Here is an 8995-nt window from a genome sequence, read left to right as displayed (position 1 = left end):
ATGCAATATTAGAAAATCTATTTTTTTTTTAAATTACATTTATATATTTGCATTTATATCAAAACCTACAGGCTTTCAATCATCATGTCATTTATTAATATGTATTTGTGTTTAAATTACATAAAACATATTTTCCTATTCTATGTTACCTGGAAATGCTTCCAACACGCTTGCGTGAAAAATAGGCGTTGGTTCTATTTCTAGCATGCGGCTTGAGCCGCGAGCTCAAGCCGCACCCGAGATGTGCGTCTCACGCAGGCAGTGTGTAAGCTCTAACTTGTTAACGTGGGAGCCGAAATATAAATGGACACGCCACGCAGCTGTCAAGCTCACGCAACACATCCAGTGTGTAACCAGCCTTAATGCACTCGACAAAGCCGACACATATGTTGTCACTGCCCACAACTTTTTTTAAACAGTTCCATACCTCTGACTTTCCTCCAAACTTGCTCAAAGTTAATTCTTCTGTCTTTCTTTGGACTAAATATAGGTAAAATTTCTGATTATGGCATAGCTTTCTCCCCACCCAGTTAGGCTAATAAAGTAATGATTAAAAACACACAAATGCTTGATCAAGGGCCCGGACGGCCTTAGGATAGTTATGGAAAATAACGGCCCACAATGTTTTTTACGTGCTAAAACATGCTATAGTCGTTAATATCTTAATGAGATTTTGGGGATGTCACTGATATTTGGGGGGTAGTGTAATGCAACTATTGTGGCAGCAAAGTTTAGTCTCAATTGTAAAATACTTGAGTTCAAATGTAGTTATAAGACACTACAGCAGAGAGGTACACTTTAGAAACTACACTGCAGTTAATGCTTAACAGTCTGTTTTTATTTTGAATCCAAAGTAGCTGTAGCTGTGCTCTCATGGCTTGTTTGTAAAGTTTTCAATCTTCTTTTTTTGGTTTTAGGTCCAGAAGTTGATGGCTGTGAGAAAAACACAGGTATGTGCATTTATAAAATCTTTATTCTATCCTGATGTAGACTTTTCAATAGAACAGTTGGTAATAGTTTAATTCAATGTTAAAAGACTCTGGAATCGTAGATTAGGGTTAGGCTGCTCATTCTGTATTCACAGGCGTATGAATGAAGGCAGTTAATATTTTAATTTGTGGGTATTTGTGATATTATAAATGTGGTACATAAAGTAAAAGTATAGAAATAAAAGATTAATATGCACAAATATGCACTGAGAATGGTTTTCTTATCTAATTGTAGCACATTGAATTGCAATATACTTAAGTTTCTTAGCCCTATTATTATTTACGCTAGTATTACTATTTTCTGGAAAACCCTCAGCACCCATCACCACTTATATACAACATCATAAATGACTGTAATGTCCAAGTAACCCTAACACTGGATCACAAAACTGCAAGGTGAAAGGATCAATGTCATGTCTTCTCTGGAGATTTTCAGATACATTATGGTGGGGATTTGTGAAAATGTCAGCTCAAGTTTTAAACAATAGAGGTCATAAGTCAATTTCATGGTAATATTTGAGGGATAGTTTTATGGCACTTATTCGTACAGCCAAATGAATTCAATTATAGAGCAGTTTCACTGTGCTAGATGAATTAATACTAAATAAAAATAGCAGGCTTATTATATTTTTATGTAGCTTATTTACAGTTCTGAAAACCCATTGTTTAAGTGTTGATGGTGTTTAGTGAGGTTTGTCTTCTGACTGTGGTTGAAGGAAGTTAGTCGTACACTCGTAGCTAATGTTTTGGCATGATATTTTCTTACGTCTTCTGACTGTGTCTAGGGCTGGGACGGTTACCGCATTATCGCGGTTGCGTGACGCCTACCGCGGGTCTGAGCTCGTCACCGCAAAAACAAACATTGGCCTGCACGTTAGGGGTGGGAATCCCCAGAGGCCTCACGACACGATATCCTCACGATACTTGTGTCACGACACGATATTATTAAACATACTGCAATATTCTGTGATATATTGCAATTTATGACCTTTTTTCCAACTTCAGATTTTTCCCAATTTTAAATTATGTCCCCAAAAGGAAACTTTGTCAACGTTTTATCTAAAAAGATAAATTTCTCTGTTTGTTCATCTCACTTCAATTTTATTGCTGCAAAATGAGAAAGTCAAGCTGACAAACCGACCAACACATTTATCATAAAAGATCGATACTTGGCGTCTCTGTATTGATACAGTATTGCCATGGAAAATATTGCGATACTATACTGTATCGATGTTTTTTTTTTTCCCGACCCCTACTGCACATTGTGTCTAATGACATGGATTGTATCTGATGACATTGTGTGTTACATGGATTCAAGGTTTTCTAAACAAAAGTTATCATCAAAAGATGGAGCAAATCCGACCTTTCACGAGTTGCGGAGCACAATGTTCCATACCATGTATTATGGTATGAAAGGTAAAGCCATTTCTCCATTCTAAGCTGAGGTAGACACGTTGAATTTCAGCCTGCATGCACGTTTCGTAGCCTAAAACAGAGCGGCTTATATCGGTAGAGAGAGCAAACTGCCGAGTGACCGAGTCGCCCTCTGGGCTCTCTGTCTGCTCAGCTGCTAGACGGGCTGCACTCGGGCTGCAACATGTAAGTTAAAAGCCAATGTTTTTTTTGGGGGTAACTCCATTCACTTTACCGGCAGTATTGACAACAGATAAAGCCACCGTGTCTTGTGAAGCACTAGCTTGTTGTTTTATTGTTCACTTTTAACTCACTTTATATCATCTTTCCTCTCTTTTCCTCACAGCGGTACTCTACTCTCTGTTACCGCTTGCTCTCCTTGTGCGACCACACAGGCACTGACTTAAGGCACCCTGCCATTCTCGCTCTAACTTGCGCTACTCTTGTAATGGGGTATACCGCGCTAACGCGGGAATTTCTTGCTTTTCAACCGCGGTAGAAAAAAATACATACCGCCCCAGCCCTAACTGTGACAAGCCTTTTTTTCAACACGAGTAAAAATCCTGATTTTAAACAAAAACAGTATGCTTGACATCTGCCTTTTCCAAACAAATACTTGGAAAAGGCAGAATTTTTTTTTCTCAAGTGTTAAATATGATTTCAGTGGTACAGTCCATTTTCAAGATAATGGTAGCATGGCTCTGTAAAGTTGGACTTGAAAGTGAATGTGATGTCTTTCTCATGATTATGCTTTTTACTTACAGTTGGACTGTGTCTTTGAGGAGTCAGGAAGTGATTCCTCTGGGTCTGAATTATGCAGCCACACCGGATTGGACCCAGATTACAAGCTACCTCTGAATGCATCATCATCCAGTGATGATGAAGATTTGAAAAGCCCAGGCAAAGCTAAGAAATTGTCCCGTAAAGAAGAGTTCAAAGGTACAGACACAAGTTCAAGTGAAGATGGAGATCCGCAAGTAGGCAAAATCACCATTGGGAAAAAAAAGAACACAAAAACGTATGCGAAAATACAAAATAAAGAACAAAAGAGGACCAAAAAAGATAAAGTGACTGTAACCGGGACTGTAAAAACTTGTACAAAAAGAGAAGACAACAAACGTGCACCATCAAAATTTCAGCTTGTTGTCAGTGCAGTAAACCGGCTTACCGAGTTTAGTCCATGCAAAAATGAGTATGGGAAACTTTCAACAGCTGTTAAAATTGGATTCTGTCTTAAAGGAGCTGCAGAGGTACAGATTGGCCAGGCTCTTATGCATGATGATGATCAGGCAGAGAAGAAGGCAAAAAAGTTCTTGGAACCTTTGGAACGAAACTGGAGAAACAATGTTTCTGTCAGTGCTCACCAAACTATCCAAGAAAAGAGATGGAATAAAAAAGAGGACATCCCCCTCACCAAAAATGTGATTGTGCTGAGGGATCATCTCAGGATGGTAGAAGACAAAGCAAGAGGGGAATTGAGGCAACAGCTGAGTTTAACAGCATACAAGACACTAAATGAGACCGTACTAGCACAGGTCATCGTCTTCAACAAGCGACGTGAAGGGGAAGCATCACGCTTGACACTTGAAGCCTACAAGAAAGGAAGCACAAATCCCATAAACGAGGCCATTTATGTAACCCTGTCACCACTGGAGAAAGAGCTGAGCAAGCGTTTAACTCTCATAGAAGTACGCGGAAAAAGAGGGAGAAAGGTACCTGTTTTCTTGACCGACAAAATGAGGGAGTCCATAGACTTGTTGATTAAAAGGAGAGATGAAGCTGGTGTTCTTTCTGAAAATCCCTATCTCTTTGCAAGACCCGGTGTGATGACGCACATACGAGGGTGTGACTGTCTGCAAAAATATGCAGAGAAAAGCGGAGCAGAAAACCCTGATCTCCTGAGGTCAACTAAATTAAGAAAACAGGTTGCCACACTCTGCCAACTGCTGGATCTGAGTGAACAAGAGCTAGAACAAGTTGCAAGGTTCATGGGGCATGACCTCAGAGTCCACCGTGACTTTTACAGACAGACAGACAAAACATTTCAAATTGCCAAGATAAGCAAGCTTCTATTTGCAATGGAACAAGGCGCCTCCACCTTCAAGGGAAAGAACCTTGATACAATTGATCCTTCTGTCTTTGGTATGTATGCACGGTTACAGATATCATAATTAATAGAAACATTTTCAGGAAAACCACAGACTCTTAGCTATACCTTATGTGCAGGTTACGTTCACTGCTACCATTAGTGTGTAACTTTCTGACTAATTGTCCGTTAGAACTAAATTTTTCAGTGATGTTTATATATGCAGTCAGTGTTTAAAAAGACCAAACAAAATTAGCAAAGTGTCACTGTGTTATATATTACTAAATGGATTTTTTTTTTTTTTTTGTGAAAATGTTTGGAAAGCTTTGGTTTGTAACTTCTCTGGTTGTGGGATTGCATGGTATAGTGAAAAAAAGTGTAAGGTTATCAGTTCAGACACATGAGTAGATCTAGAGTAGTATTTGTACAAACTCTTTTAATTAACATAAGTCGTTGTACTAAGATTGTTGAATACTGAGCACTAATATCTGACCATGGTTATCTTTCATAGGTAAATGTCCCACGTCGACTTTCTGAGAGTGTCCCACAGAGAGAAAGGAAACAAGTTAACGAGGTGGATGAAGGTATGTTTTAAAAGTAAAAAAGCGCAGTGCATTTTAAACCGGTTTATATTAGAGCTGCAATAATTGTTTATTTGTACTATTATTTCAATTAAACTAATTAATCTTTAATTTCTAACCAACAATGGATTTGTTAGTTCTACCTATCTTAGTTCTACATTCTCAAATGTGAGAATTACTCTTTTATATAATTTTAAAATTAATATCTTTGTGTTATAATTCAAGTCTTTGACTATTTTCTGACAATAAGGGACAGATGAATCAATATTGAAAATAATTGTTGGTTGCAGCCGTAGTCTACACTCAGTATCCACCTTTATTACTTGCACCTGTACAATCTACAGCAGTCCAACACAACAGCCCTGCCCTAATTTATTTTTGACAGTCAAAAATATGTCAATTCACATGCTTATTATTGAAATTATAATCAAAGGTGGTGTTGTAGTGGACTCCATTATATCAAAAAGGTGTTTCTATTTTTTGTCCTCCATATTTACATACATGAGGTGGTCAGAATGTTAGGAATACCTCTAAATGTAACTCAGTTCAGTACATTATCTCTAACTATGACCGCAGTGCTACACAGGATTGAATTAACACCTCCATGACAGTGTCAACAAAACCGAATATTACAGGCATCATAATAGACTTTACAGGAAAGAACGGTTGAATTTGATTATATGTGTGTGTGTGTGTATAAACATTGACCTGAAAAGTGACACCAGTACATACCCACTGGTGTAAACTCACATGTCAATAATTTCTATCGCCTTGCAGATACAGCTAAATGCTTTTACTGGGTCTTTCTTTCATACACTGCATAGGATAAGGTGTCACTTTTTGCTTGCTCTTGTTTTTCAGATGGAGGTTTTGACCTCTTCTCCCCAAAAGGAGACTGGAGCCCCTCAGTGAGGATGGGAGTTCAGGTGTAGATGGTGAGTTAAATGGTGTTAATTATGAAATTTACAAAAACTCCTGCGTTTTGACAAATTATAGTATAATAGTAAAATAATGTAATATTTTAGTGCACATTGCAGTTTTGACCTCCTAGCAGCCAGATTGTTGTAGTTATGTCTTTTTTTCACTTTGGTTTTTATTGATTTTTGGTAGTTAGGTTTTACTGTCAGCATTTAAATACACATGAACCCTGAATATCCATTATACCTGAGATTTCACTAACTAACGGGTGCCAATGTTTGTCTGTTACTGTTGTAGATCAGAGTCCAGGAAAAAGCCTGGTGCTGAGGCCCTCGCAGAAGAAGAAAAGATGTAAAATGTCCAAGACAGTGGAAGCAATGGGTAAGTGCTTTAAAATGCTTTTACTGGGTCCTTCTTTCATACACTGCATAGGATAAGGTGTCACTTTTAGCTTGCTCTTGTTTTTCAGATGGAGGTTCTGACCTCTTCTCCCCCAAAAGGAGACTGGAGCCCCTCAGTGAGGATGGGAGTTCAGGTGTAGATGGTGAGTTAAATGGTGTTAATTATGAAATTTACAAAAACTCCTGCCTTTTGACAAATTATAGTATGATAGTAATGAATCCTGAATATCCATTATACCTGAGATTTCACTAACTAACGGGTGCCAATGTTTGTCTGTTACTGTTGTAGATCAGAGTCCAGGAAAAAGCCTGGTGCTGAGGCCCTCACAGAAGAAGAAAAGATGTAAAAAGTCCAAGACAGTGGAAGCAATGGGTAAGTGCTTTAAAATGCTTTTACTGGGTCCTTCTTTCATACACTGCATAGGATAAGGTGTCACTTTTAGCTTGCTCTTGTTTTTCAGATGGAGATTCTGACCTCTTCTCCCCCAAAAGGAGACTGGAGCCCCTCAGTGAGGATGGGAGTACAGGTGTAGATGGTGAGTTAAATGGTGTTAATTATGAAATTTACAAAAACTCCTGCGTTTTGACAAATTATAGTATGCTAGTAATGAACCCTGAATATCATTTACCTGAGATTTCACTAACTAACGGGTGCCAATGTTTGTCTGTTACTGTTGTAGATCAGAGTCCAGGAAAAAGCCTGGTGCTGAGGCCCTCACAGAAGAAGAAAAGATGTAAAAAGTCCAAAACAGTGGAAGCAATGGGTAAGTGCTTTAAAACTGGACAAAAAAAGGTGTATATACAGTCCAGACAACAAGTATTTGGACAGTTGGACTTTTTGTGTTCTTCGACACAAATAAAGTGCTAAGTCTCAGTTTTTATTTAAATAGGTTTGCATCAATATAAAGAACTGTGTGTAGACGTAGCCCTTTTAACACATAATGACCAAGGTTCGAGGTCCAAAAGTAATTGGACCGATGAACATCAAGTCTAACAAATTCATCATATTTAATATTTGTAGTCAATGACTGTCTGAAGTCTTCAACCCATAGACATCAGCAGACTACAGGTTATGGTCATGAAGTCGTATCTTGATCATTGACAATGAAACGTGTACGCTTTCATCCTGGGGAGCATTCTGAACTTGCTGTAGTCATAAAGGGGGTTTTCATAACCATATGAATGATTTTCCAGTCAATAAAAAGATGTTTGCCCCGGTGTACCAGCTTGTAACCCTACTCTAAATAAACCTGAAATAAGCATTTTATTGTACTATCCATTTTTCTATTTAAAATTGAACAAAATTGTATATATGTCCAAATACTTACAGTCTAGACTTAACTTCAAAGCTCCGATTAGATGCTTTCTGTGACAGTTTGCAAGCTGTGCATGAGCAGAGTCAATGAATCTACACTGAGATGTACAGTATGTATTTAAGGTTACACAATCTACATTGTCTTTTCTGTCATTTTAGTGCCACCCATAGTAAAGGTGAAGAGACAATGGGTGAAGCAGAGAGGAGTGCGGTAAACAAACACATGGCAAAGTTTATTGCTGGCGCGCGTTCCAGGTAAAGAACACTGCATGTGATGCATAAAAGAGGAGGAAGCCTGATCATGGAAGGATGTAAAGAACTTTGTGTACAACACAAATGTCACATTAAACGGAGGAGTGCTACAAGTCAGCTTCACTTTTGACAATCTTTATTGTGCAATGTAATGTTATGTTCTAGTTGATGTCTGCTGCAGTTCTTTTGATGCTTTGTGCAGTAGTGTTCAAGTGGTGTTTCAAAACCTAGAAATAAGGGTTGGGCATCGTTTGGATATTAATGATTCTGATTCCAATTCCGATTCTTTCTTCTGATTCGGTTCTCATCGATTCTCGATTCCAATTCTTTGAGGGGTGGAGTTGAAACGGGTCACATGCTTATTTCACAAATGCAGAGGCAGAGGAAAGTTGTTTTTTAACAGGGCTTTTTCAATGTAAAATAAAGCCACACTAGAGCACTAATTACTGTGCTCCATGGCTGTAACACAACAAGCGCCTGGCCGCTACGGAAACCAGAACTTGCATGTGTTAAATTTGGAACCCATGATCAGATTTGAAACCAAATCCTCCAAACAATTCCAATAAACGATGGAATCGTAATTTTTTGAAACGAATCCAAGTAGGAATCTGTTCTCGATGCCCAACCCTAGAAATAAGGCACATTTGCAAGTAACATTTATTTTAATAATCTCTTAATTGCACTAATATTTTCTTAATAGTTTTTATAAAATGTCAGAACATTTTGAAAAAAAACTAAAACAAAGCGTAATGTCTTCAGGTTTATTTTTTTTTCAAATGAAAGTTGTGACAAGTTTATCACAAGGGAAAAATAAAGCAGCACATTCTCAAATTTGATGTTACTGTAACTGAAATAAATGTTCTGATAACTAAAAGTTAACACTTAAGTTTTTTATTGCTTTAATTTAGTTCACAAATACATCTGTGCTTTTTGTGCAGTAGTCTTATCAATGGTCATCATTAATTGTATATTGTGTGTGTATATATAGTGTATATTCTGCTTCTGTATATGAACCTCAAACTGCAACTCTTCAGAGACTC

The 8995-nt window shown here is 37.8% G+C and overlaps 1 protein-coding gene and 1 long non-coding RNA gene across 3 annotated transcripts in view; one reads left to right on the top strand and one right to left on the bottom strand.

The window, feature by feature from the left end:
- rfwd3 (ring finger and WD repeat domain 3) overlaps positions 1-8995 on the bottom strand; it is a 41963-nt gene that overhangs the window by 19040 nt on the left and 13928 nt on the right. The gene's annotated exons all lie outside the window — the stretch shown is intronic.
- LOC114559641 (uncharacterized) lies at positions 5024-6687 on the top strand. Its single transcript, XR_003693135.1, has 3 exons — positions 5024-5072; positions 6457-6531; positions 6678-6687. It is a non-coding gene; the product is annotated as an uncharacterized LOC114559641 (long non-coding RNA).

Source organism: Perca flavescens, chromosome 8 (assembly GCF_004354835.1).
Source record: "Perca flavescens isolate YP-PL-M2 chromosome 8, PFLA_1.0, whole genome shotgun sequence".
NCBI classification, from domain to species: domain Eukaryota; kingdom Metazoa; phylum Chordata; class Actinopteri; order Perciformes; family Percidae; genus Perca; species Perca flavescens.
The sequence above is the reverse complement of the archived record's forward strand: the minus strand, read 5'-3'. Positions and strand labels throughout refer to the sequence as shown.